Raw genomic sequence first — 11,221 nt, forward strand, 5'->3', positions numbered from 1 at the left:
TATGCGTCCTGGGGGGCCAATGGTTGGAGATGCCCTTACATGCCAAGGATACTTTTGCCCAATCCGAGAAAAAATATGACCATATCTGCAGTAGTTGAAATATTGATAGTGCGCCGAACACTATCTTTTTTTTGGCGATGCAGTTATTTTACTAATTATTCACAAAGCCCTCACAAGGTAATACATCAGTAAGTCTGAAGCCATCATCTTGGCAACACTTGTCGCTACTCCTATTCCCGTGATGAAGGGCTGCCGAATGTCCGACTCTAATACTAAACAGACATCGCACCAACACCTAACATCTAATGCCGGATGCCCCATCCAAGCCACAATACTTGGACTGGGTTACACACCAGTCCGGTGCACTTTCAGTGGGCACTACATGCGCACATTGCAAGGGCCGTCACCTCCTTCATCGATCAATCCATCCTCAGATCAGATACTGACGCATCGACCTTGCTAAGCCCCCTGCCATTGATGCCACCACGACGCCAGATAGCGTCGCCCTCTTGCGATGAGTTCATCGCCACCCATCGGACGCCGAGATCCACCGCCATCGATGTGTAGGATGAAGCACCGGTCCACCACCTACCGACTCCCAACCTCCAAGCCATTCACGTGTTCGTCTAGCCGATGAATGTCTCCAAAGATGATGCCCCCATGGGGTGACGATGAAGATGTCACCATCATCTGATCTAGAAGGCTCCTCACGGCTCACGCCTCCAAGGAGGGCTACGACGCCCGCGGGCGCCGCCGTCAATGGTAGCCTCCTCCCAATTTTTTTGGCCATTGACTGAACAGTATTCCTTATAGATTCAAAACGCTAATAAGGGTGGGAGTATGTGCCTTATTATGGTTGCTTTGGCTATGTAGAAATGATCTTATTTTTAATGACAAAACCCTTATCCTTTGCAGGTTATTTTTTCGTCGTATGCAATTGCTTCGTACGTGGTCTATGCTTCACCGTACGGAGTTCCAACCGTTGTTCAAGGCGGTGTGTACGCAATTGGAGTGAGTGGCCATGGAGGTTTTTCCCCAACATGTGTGGCAGCGTAACCTCCGTATCGGCTCAGCACCTCCTTCGACATAGGCATAGTGACGGTCCTATTTGACTCTACTAGTGCCGATATGCCAGCTTTTTATTTTGTTTCAGACTGTTTGTGTTTGGCTGTGTGCATCCTAACTATGCAGAGGCCGAGTGTTGCTTATCATGATTTGTATCTACTTGATGCTACGTTTTGAGTTAATAAAAACGCCCTTTATCGAAAAAATGACCGTCAACGGGAAGGCACTGTGAGAGAGTCTGTGGTGGCTGCCCTTGCCGCCGCCTGGCATAGGCGACGTGCCAACTCGGCTTGCCGGCCAGCTCGCTCGAGGTCTCCGACGATAAGAACGACACCACGATGAAGACAGGCTCGGACGACTCCGTCCTAGCTCCCGCGCCTTCTGTGCATGCCAACTTCACCATGAAGTAGGCGCGGCGCAGTTCAACATCGCCATGATAGAGGTGCAGCCCGCGCCGGCGGCTTTGTCGCATCGCACACAGCTACGAGAGACCAACAGTAGCTGCCGACACACCAATGGCGGCAAGCTCCACGTGGCCTCGCCGTTCCGTTATCAGCCCCTACCCCGCTCGATTTTCTGTGATGCAAAGGATGTCACCATGGGCCGTGGCGGCAAGCCTTGCCACCACCGGCTATGGAGGCAGGCGTCACGCGTCGCCTGCCGGGCCTGCTGCCATGGGTAATTTTATAGTTCTGTCAATTGAAGTGGGAGGTTGTCTTTTTTTGGCAATCAGTGGGGCAGGTGGTATCATTTACCAAAAGTTCTGAACATTCAACAGCAGCAACACCACCTTAGATTCACTGACATGGATTAACCGGCTGTTTATTCCACAGTAATTACTAAGCATCACGATTTTATTCCATTCTCGCCGTAGCGAAACAAACAAGCAAACCGGTGCCGGCACACCGGCGTCGGCAACCTCAGACGCCGGGCGGGAGGGGGATGCAGGCGACGGTCTTGGCCCAGGCAGGTCGGGCGGAGATCTCCTCCCACCAGGCCTTGACGTGCGGCCGTGACGCAACCAGCTCCGCCTTGGGGCTCTTGGTGAGCAAGAAGAGCCAGGACATGTGGTTGACAAGTACTTGTTCCCGGCGGCGAGGTGCGCCTCGTAGACGTTGAGAAGCTTGTCGAGCTCGGCGGCCTTCTTGTCCGCCTCGGCCGTGTCAGGCGCGGCACCGAACAGCGGCTTGATGAGCAGCTCGTACACCACGGTCTGTGCCGACGGGAAGAAGTGGTGCGACTCCACCTCCAGCCACGCCTCCATCTTCGCCGACGGCGTTGGCAGCAGGTTAGGGCCAGAGGAGCCGTACTTGGTGGCAATGTACCGGTTGATGGCGCGGGATTCTGCAACCAAATTCGATAATTTCGGACTCAATCTTTGATCGCCTATACTAGTTAATTGCTACTTGTAAATCTGTTCCTTCTTGCACTTGCTTCATTTGTTATTGACCAAATCCCCACACTCTTTTCTTTTTCAGTGTATAAGTACTACTCCTATATATATCCTACTGAGAGTTTGAGAGTGAGATGCATCCACATATACCAAGAAGAAGTCTGAGTTATTCTAGCTGCAAACCAAGAGTAGCTAAGAAGGAGCGGCAGGAAGGATCGTTGTCGAAGACAACTTTGTCCCCGTCCTGCAGCGCCGGGATCTGGCCGAAAGCACTACCGGAATCACCCCCTATGCCGACGGCCAGGGCCGTCGGCATAGGCCTGAGTCCCGTCGGGATAGACCTATGCCGACGGCCCCCGTCGGCATAGGGCCGTCGGCAACATATGCATCGGCACAGCCACGGAGGCCGTCGGCATAGAAAAGCCATCGGCATATCTGATACGCCGACGGGGGCCGTACATCTATGCCGACGGCCCCGGCCGTCGGCAACGATCACGCCTAACGGCGGCCGCCGTCAAGTCTGCCCAACGACTGGTCGCCACGTGGCACCCCTATGCCGACGTCCTAGCCATCGGCTTAGTTTAAACACTATGCCAACGGCTAGACCGTCGGCATAGGTGTGCCACGTGGCGACCAGCCGCTGCTCGTGGACCAGGGCTATGCCGCCGGCTGGGCCGTCGGCATAGTTTGAAACTAAGCCAACGGCCAGGCCATTGGCATAGTCCTTCATACAAAGCTCCCAGTAGCTGACGCGTGGGCGCCTATGCCGACGACCTAGCCGTCGGCACAGTTTTTAAACTAAGCCGACGGCTAGGCCGTCGGCATAGGTGCCACGTGTTAGCTACTGGGAGCTCATGCTAGCCCTATGCCGACGGCCTAGCCGTCGGCATAGTTTGCTTTTGCTTTTTTTTCTTTTTTCTGTTTGTTTTCAGATCAATTCAATTCAAATAGCAGCACATATCAGCAGATATATATGATGGGATAGACATATAAAACACAACGGGATATCATCCGGCACCATCACAACAATATATGCATAAGCATCATCACACACAAGTCTCTAAATGAACATCATCACAACCAACATAAGCATAAGCATATAGAGAAGCACACAAGTCATCTAAATGATCATCACCACACATAAGTCATCTCAAGCATCATCACCACACAAGGATCATCGAGCACCGCGGAGGTCGTCACCGCCAAGACGGCCAAAGCCCAGGTCGTCACTGCTAGCGGCAGCGCTACCGCCAAGACCGCCTCTGCCTCCACCTCCGCCTCCGCCTCCGTGGATTGGAGTGGTCGGGCTCCGTGTCTCCGGAGTGCTGCGAAGACCACCGCCAACGGTAGATCCACCTGTTCCCTGGATGTTGAAAAGACATATGCACGGGGTATATGACTGTCTTGAAAGGCATGACATGCTTTGGGTGAATAGATTGGGGATGAACTTACCGGCGAGGGGCCAGCGTTCTATGCCACAAACTCCTCAAAGCTCATCAGCACTGGTTGTGCTGGAGGGCATTGTGCTGGAGGGAACTGAGGACACCTGCCGGCCGCCATATCCTGAAAAGCCTGCTGCATCTGGCTATCCCTCTGCACTTGGTGTTCATAAAGCCTTTGATGCCACGCCATGGTCTCCTGGCGTGTGTACTCCATGTAGGCCTACGGTATGACATGATGGAACTCATAAAACTACTAAATGCGGAAAATGAAGTGAGCAATGAAGATAAGAGGGAAAATACTTACAGATTGTTTCTCCTAAAAGAGGGACTGTGTACTAGTCACTGGCTGGCTCGTGCGCTGGCTCAGGCTCGGGTCGATCCGACGAAGCTGTGTGTAGGAGATACTAGGAGTGATCACAGCATCGAGAACCGCCTCCCGACCGTGCTCCTTGGGCCCCATCCTCACCACCGCCATGTCGTCCAGAGGCACCGCAATGTGGTCAGGTGTGTCAGGATGTAACTTCAGATACGCTTCGGAGTAGGCCTTCTTCCTCCCTGCGGTCTTCTTGCCGTAGTACTTGGGCTCGCCAGGCTTGGGGTCCTTTCGCGTATGGGCGATCTCCCATGCCTGCATGTGTGAGAGCGGCCCCTTCAGTTTCTCCTCCTGCACCACCAAACAGAGGTTAGTCATACATAAGAAAGTGATGGTAAATAGAAGAAGAAGAATGTTTAATGGGGTTAGTCATACATTAACTGCCTTGTGGAGATGGTGGTTTCGGTTTCCCTGAGCATGTACTCCCTCCGTCCCTCGGTTAGCCTTATTTTTGGTTCTCATAGCCGCCCAGGCTCCAGCCTCATCACACCAAAGATCCACCAATGCCGCCCAGGACTTGTCTTTTCCATAACACCAATTTGGACACACCTACATAATAAAAGCATAATGGCATGTAGGTGTGTCCAAATTGGTGTTATGGAAGCATAAAGCATAAAGCATAATGTACCACAAGGTAATGAAAGCATAATGAAAGCATAATATATGAAAGCATAATGAAAAATCTTTTATACTTACCGCCAAGAACTCGGGCCTCTCCAAGGTAATGCCCATCCTCCGCGCTTCTTCCTTGGTCATCTTCACACCAAGAACGTCATGGTAGTATGTGGAGATGGCCACATAGCGCACCTCGTACTGCATCTGGCGGGCCTTCTTCTTGCATTGGCGCAGCACGATCTGGTCCGCTCTAGCCCTGTGCTCCGGAAGAACTCGATAGAATTTCTACAATCATGCATGAAGCAAGAATGGAAGAAGCCATGAGTTAAATCATTCATGAAACTAGAATGGACTTGTGCTTCTGAAGAGAACTCACCCAGAAAGTAGTGATCACGGCCTTGGCATGGGTCTCATGGTCCGCGTGGCGGGCCGCTTCCCAGTGGTCCCAGCTCGTGGCCAAAACCTGACGGTCCGGCTGCCTGACTGGATCAGGACAGTACAACCCCGGCCAATATAACTTCAGCAAGACGGTGATGAGGCCGTTGGGAATAAGGACCCCTTTAGAATATATCCAGTTGCTACAAAAGAATGAACTATTAGAATGTGACAAGCAAAATAAATAACAACCGGAATAAGCATGTGACAAGCAAAATAATGAACCACTTACTCTTTTCCCGTGGGCTCAATGAGCCACTTCTGATCCTCAGTAGCAGGAACCTGCTTTGGTAGCTTTGCGTTGCCACGCAGCCACCCCTTCTTGTCAACCCCCTTCCCGTCACCACCATCATCCCCGCCACCACCCTCCTCCTCGCCTGCCTCCCCCTCCCCAACCTCCTCCCCAACCTCCTCCTCCTCCTCCTCGCCTGCCTCCTCCTCCACCTCCTCCTCCTCATCCTCCCTAGAGTGTACCTCCCTAGAGTGTACCTCACTAGAGGAGGGTACCTCACTAGAGGAGGGCCTCGAAGACAACACCCCTAAGTCGGTGAGGGTGCGCTCTTTCTGGCCGCGACCCCCTGTAGTGGTTCTCCCCCCAGCACATCGTCCTCTAGAGGCTCTCCCCCCGCCCCCTCCTCCTCTAGGGGCACCTCTCCCTCGACCTCCCTGTGAGGAGTCATTGTCAAGTAGCCGAGGGGGAGGATTACGTGCTCGACCACTTCGACTAGGCAGGCCGACGACCTTGCGTAGGAAACCCACACCGTCGGCCTTCCCCTTGCCCATGTTCCACGAACCTGCATTGAAAAGAGAAAAGGCAATTAGTAAATTAATGAAATGAAGGAAAAGGCATGATAATAAACACATTAATAAAAATGCATAAAAAGGCATATTCCTAAACTATAGAAAAAAATACTTGAAACGTACATCTGCTAGAACCCATATGAATCATCACTGTTGTAACCTCTTTCTCGGTCCGTCTCATCATCACTATCAATCATATCATCTTCGTTGTCCGACGGAGGTGGAGGCTCTTCCTCGTCGTCAGCGTCTTCATTTAACTTTTCTAGCATAAGTATGTCATTTTCATTGACAATGGTCTCACCATCATTCCATGCATCGTCGACGTTTGGGTCCACATCATCATCACCCAATGGTCTAGCGTCATCGTTTCTAACCACATCATCATCATCATCATCATCAGGTTGCTCTTGATAGAACACTCCCTCGTATGTCTTGGGGTTAATGTTGTAGTAATCGTCTTCATTCGGGTCTGGTAGCTTACCATGTGGCGACACCTTGAACACAACTTCCCAACCCTTTAAATACACTTTCTGGCATGGGTAAGGCAGATAATATACTTGTGTAGCTTGGGTATCCGCAATGAAGAGATCGGCTCCGGCATAGACGGTTGATGGTTTAACTTCGACCAAACCAATGGAAGGCGTATGTTTTACCCCCTCCCGCGGATCGAACCATCGACATTTGAACACAGGCAGACTTAGGGTCTCACGCCCCTGGCGGAATTTAACCTCGTATATATTTTATACCCTTCCGTAGTAGTCTACTGAATTTTGACCGGGGGTGTACACTCCAGTATTTATAGTTTTGGGATCGGGGCGGCTGTTTTGGTGCTCCTCTGTATGGAAGCGATACCCATTCACATCATACTTTTTACATGTCATGACGGCAGGGTCAAAACCCATGGAAACCCATCTCAATTCATCATCCATAGATATGTTCGGATCTTTTCCCTACAAGTATAATGGAAATTGTTGCGTGCATTAGTTCGGTTAACTAATAAATGTTGAAGTAGGTATTTAATAGGGGAGTGTGGAAAATTACTTTCTCCATGAACCAAGCAACAAATTTTTTACGTCCAGGGTTTCCATGACGGAGAAGAGTAAGTGCCTCCGCCTCAGTAGGAGGATTCACTCCCGTCCATTCCTCTTGAACGAAATCACTAAAAAAAGATAAGCGGTGTTAGACCGGGACTAAGTGAACATGAAACATGATGATGTGGAAGACATAAAGGAATGGTGTAGTGGTATTACCTCATCCACACTTCCTCAACTTCCTTGATGTTGTGCAAGATATAGAACATGAGGTCCTCCCACTCTTGTCGTGGCATGTTATAAGATTTCAAGGCCCCAGCCCTCCCACCTTGCGCATTGAATAGATCGAGCCTGGGTTGATACTTGGGCTCTTCTATATTGTATCGAGGCACCTTGTTATGCAGATGGGGAACGTGGTCTGGATAGTATGATGTCCTGAGGTCTGACACCTCCTCTAGGATAACTGCCTTAGCTATGGAAGCTTCAATCTTAGCTTTGTTTCCACATTTCCGTCGGAGATGCTTGTTCTGCCTCTCAGGGCCGTACTGCCAGCGATTTTGCACAGGGCCCCCCAACAATACCTCGTTCGCGAGGTGCAGAATGAGATGTGTCATCGGAGTAAAGAATCCTGGCGGAAAGATCTTCTCTAGCTTGACTATCAACTCCGGTGCCTTCTTATGGAATTTTTCAATCACCTCTTTACTTACTTCTTTAGCACAGAGCGTGCGGAAGAAATGGCTAAGCTCGGCAAGCACTCGCCAGACATGCTCGGGGACATAGCCTCGAACCATCACCGGCATTATCCGCTCAATCCATACATGGTAGTCATGACTCTTCAGGCCGGTCACTTTGCCCGTTGAAAGATTGACTCCCTTACTTATATTCGATGCATAACCATCGGTGAACTTCAAAATTTGTTTCAGCCACATAAGTACTTCTTTTTTTTCTGGCGGTTTAAGGACAAAGTCAGCATCTGGCTTGAACCAGTTTTTTCGACCGCCTGTGGGAGGCTTCATGTTCAGGCGTGGTCTATCACAAATTCTCTGTTGATCAGCTCTAGCTTTTACGTTATCCTTTGTCTTATCACGAATGTTGAGGATCATGTGGAAAAGGGACTCTGCCACATTCTTTTCGGTGTGCATCACATCAATATTGTAAGGAAGTTTGAGGTCCTTGAAATAGGGAAGCTGCGAGAAGGGGGTAATGTGCGTCCAGTTGTGCGTCTCACCATATCCCTCGAAGCCTTTGGCTTTGGCTTTGGCTTTGCCTTTGACTTTAGGCTTGAGAGCTTTTAGCTGAGCAAGAACATCTGCCCCTGAAAATGTTGGAATCTCGGTTACTTCATGAACAACCCGGCCTTTCATGAAGTTCTTCTTGTCTTCCCTATCTGGATGGTCTGGAGGGAGGAACTATCGATGAAGGTCAAAGGCTACATACTTGCCACCCTTACTCAGCCAAATCATTCGCAGAGCCTGCATGCACACTGGGCATGGCATCTCACCACTTGTACACCATCCGCAGAATAGAGCATAGCCGGGAAAGTCATGCATGCAATAGTGCAACCAAGCTTTCATCAAGAAATTTCTTTGCAGATCCCGGTCGTATGTCAACCTCGGAAAGTACCAAGAATGGTGCAAAGCATCCACAAGCGGCTGCATAAACACACCCAATTGCTTTCCCGGGTAGTCAGGCCCCGGAATGATGAGCGACAAGAACATGGTCTTTCGTTGCATTAGGGCACCGGGAGGAAGATTGAGCGGCATTACAAACACAGGCCAGCAGCTGTATGGATTGGACGACATACCATATGGATCCAACCCATCACCTGATATGGCTATTCTTACATTCCCAGCCTCGGCTGCTTCCTCGGGGTATTCTTCATCGAATGACTTCCATGCTTCCCCTCCCGATGGATGTACGATTTTTTTTGGATTGTACCTTATACCTTCCTTGTGCCACTTCATCATTTTGGCAGACTCCTTCGTGATGAAAAGGCGCTGCAGTCTTTTTATAAAATCAAGATACCGAAGAACCTTAACGGGGATGGTTAGCTGCTTTTTCTCACCATCCTCACCGACCACCTCAATGTACCGAGACGAACCGCACTTCCTACAGTACTTGTCATCCGCATACTCGTGCCTAAACAAAAGGCAATTCCTCGGGCAAACATCTATTTTCTCATAATCCATAGAGAGTGCCTTCATGATTTTCTTTGTATCGTACATGCTTTTCGGCAGTTCATGACCCTCAGGGAGGTTGTTAGCCCATACTCCCAGGAATGCTTCGAAGCATTTCTGGCTACAGCCGTACTCAGTCTTGACTGCAATCAGTTGCAAGATGGCATCCAGCTGAGATATTTTCGCACCCGCATAAAGAGGTTTCTTCGATGAGGCCAAGACCTCCAAGAAGGCCTTTGCGGTTGCCTCCGGCTCCTCTGGTTCATTCTCTGAAGGTGTTGCATTTGCCGTTTCTGCAACAATGACATCATCTAGCATGTCCCTAACCCCGTCGTCCTCATATCCATTTATGCGTTGTCGCATCACCTCCTCTCTACCACGGTCCTGCTCGGCTATGTTTATCGGCGGCATGTCAAAGTTTGGCATATATCCGTGCGTGCGAAGGTGCTCACTCATGTCTGTCTGATTTCTACGGTGACGTCTGGCACATCTCGCACAAGGACATGGTGGGATAATTCTCATTGGACGACGAAATATCTCCTTCAAATACACATCGGTTTTCGCGATCCACTCTGATGTTACTCGATTCCGACGGATAAAACCACTGTACATCCACTGATTATCTGCCATCCTCTGCTTTTTTGCAACCCACACAACATAATTAAGGATTCACTTAAATTAATCACATCAAATTTTCAGTTTCTACCGCGTTTAATCCACCTACATCTCTAATAGGTAAAGATGGGTCCTAATCCCACCCGAGGATGTGTAGATTGAGTATGTTCTCCATTCTACCCCGTTCCGAGACAAAATTTCGGCAGCACCTCCCCGCTGTTCTCCAGATACACGTCTCGGCAAATAGCCGAGTGAATGTGCTCCGGAGAACAATGGGGAGGCGCCGCCGAAATCCTGTCTCAGAACGGGGTAGAACATGGAGAACATACCCAATCTACACATCCTCGGGCTGTCCATGGAAAACGCTGGACAATCCAAAAGAGCTGCGGTGATAAATATGCAATTGAATGCATATTTATCGATGCAACCCTTTCGGACGGGAGACGCCTAGGTTACGTCAGTTGACTTGAGAATGAAACCTAGTGATATGAAAAATTGGAGGAGATGGACTTGTAGCTCACCCTCGGCTGTAGAGGAAGTAGTCGAACAGCAGAGGGATGCTCAGGGGGACCAACACGTCGGACAACGATCACTCCAATGAACTGCGAAACCACAAAGCCTGCAAATTCCATCGCGACAAAAAATTAGAACATCACAACTCATAGAGCATATTTAAAACATTTAAACATGCATTCATTTATTTTTGCATCATGTAGGCAAAAAACTAACAACATTAACAATATATTCATCATCGTCATGACATATTCATCATCATCATTATCACCTATTCGTCTAACCAAATTTTTTTACTACCTATATTCATCATCGTCATCACATATTCATCATCGTCATCACATATTCATCATCGCCATCACATATTCATCATCGCCATCACATATTCATCATCGTCACCAATTTTCTTTTTCAAGGTATGCAACATATAGCATCTCATCTAACCATTTTTTTTACTAACTATCTACCTATCTAACTATCTACCTATCTAACTATCTATCTATATAGCATCTCATCTAACCAACATATATCTATCTATCTAACTATCTACCTATCTAACTATCTATCTAACTATGTATCTAACTATCTAAATACCTATCTAAATACCTACCTAAATACCTATCTAACTATATATATCTAACAAGCTACAAAATTACTAAAAAACACTAAAAACTTCAAAAAAATCACCTTCGAGAGGGCCGGCCGGAGTTGGGGCGGGGAGGCGCAGGGTAGGGGCGGGGCGGCCGGCGCAGGGGCGGGGC

The 11,221-nt window shown here is 49.2% G+C and overlaps 1 pseudogene; it reads right to left on the minus strand.

Moving 5' to 3' along the window:
* Positions 1–1,985: 1,985 nt before the first annotated feature.
* LOC119273033 overlaps positions 1,986–11,221 on the minus strand; it is a 13,344-nt pseudogene continuing 4,108 nt past the window's right edge.

This window comes from Triticum dicoccoides, chromosome 3A (genome assembly GCF_002162155.2).
Source record: "Triticum dicoccoides isolate Atlit2015 ecotype Zavitan chromosome 3A, WEW_v2.0, whole genome shotgun sequence".
NCBI lineage: Eukaryota > Viridiplantae > Streptophyta > Magnoliopsida > Poales > Poaceae > Triticum > Triticum dicoccoides.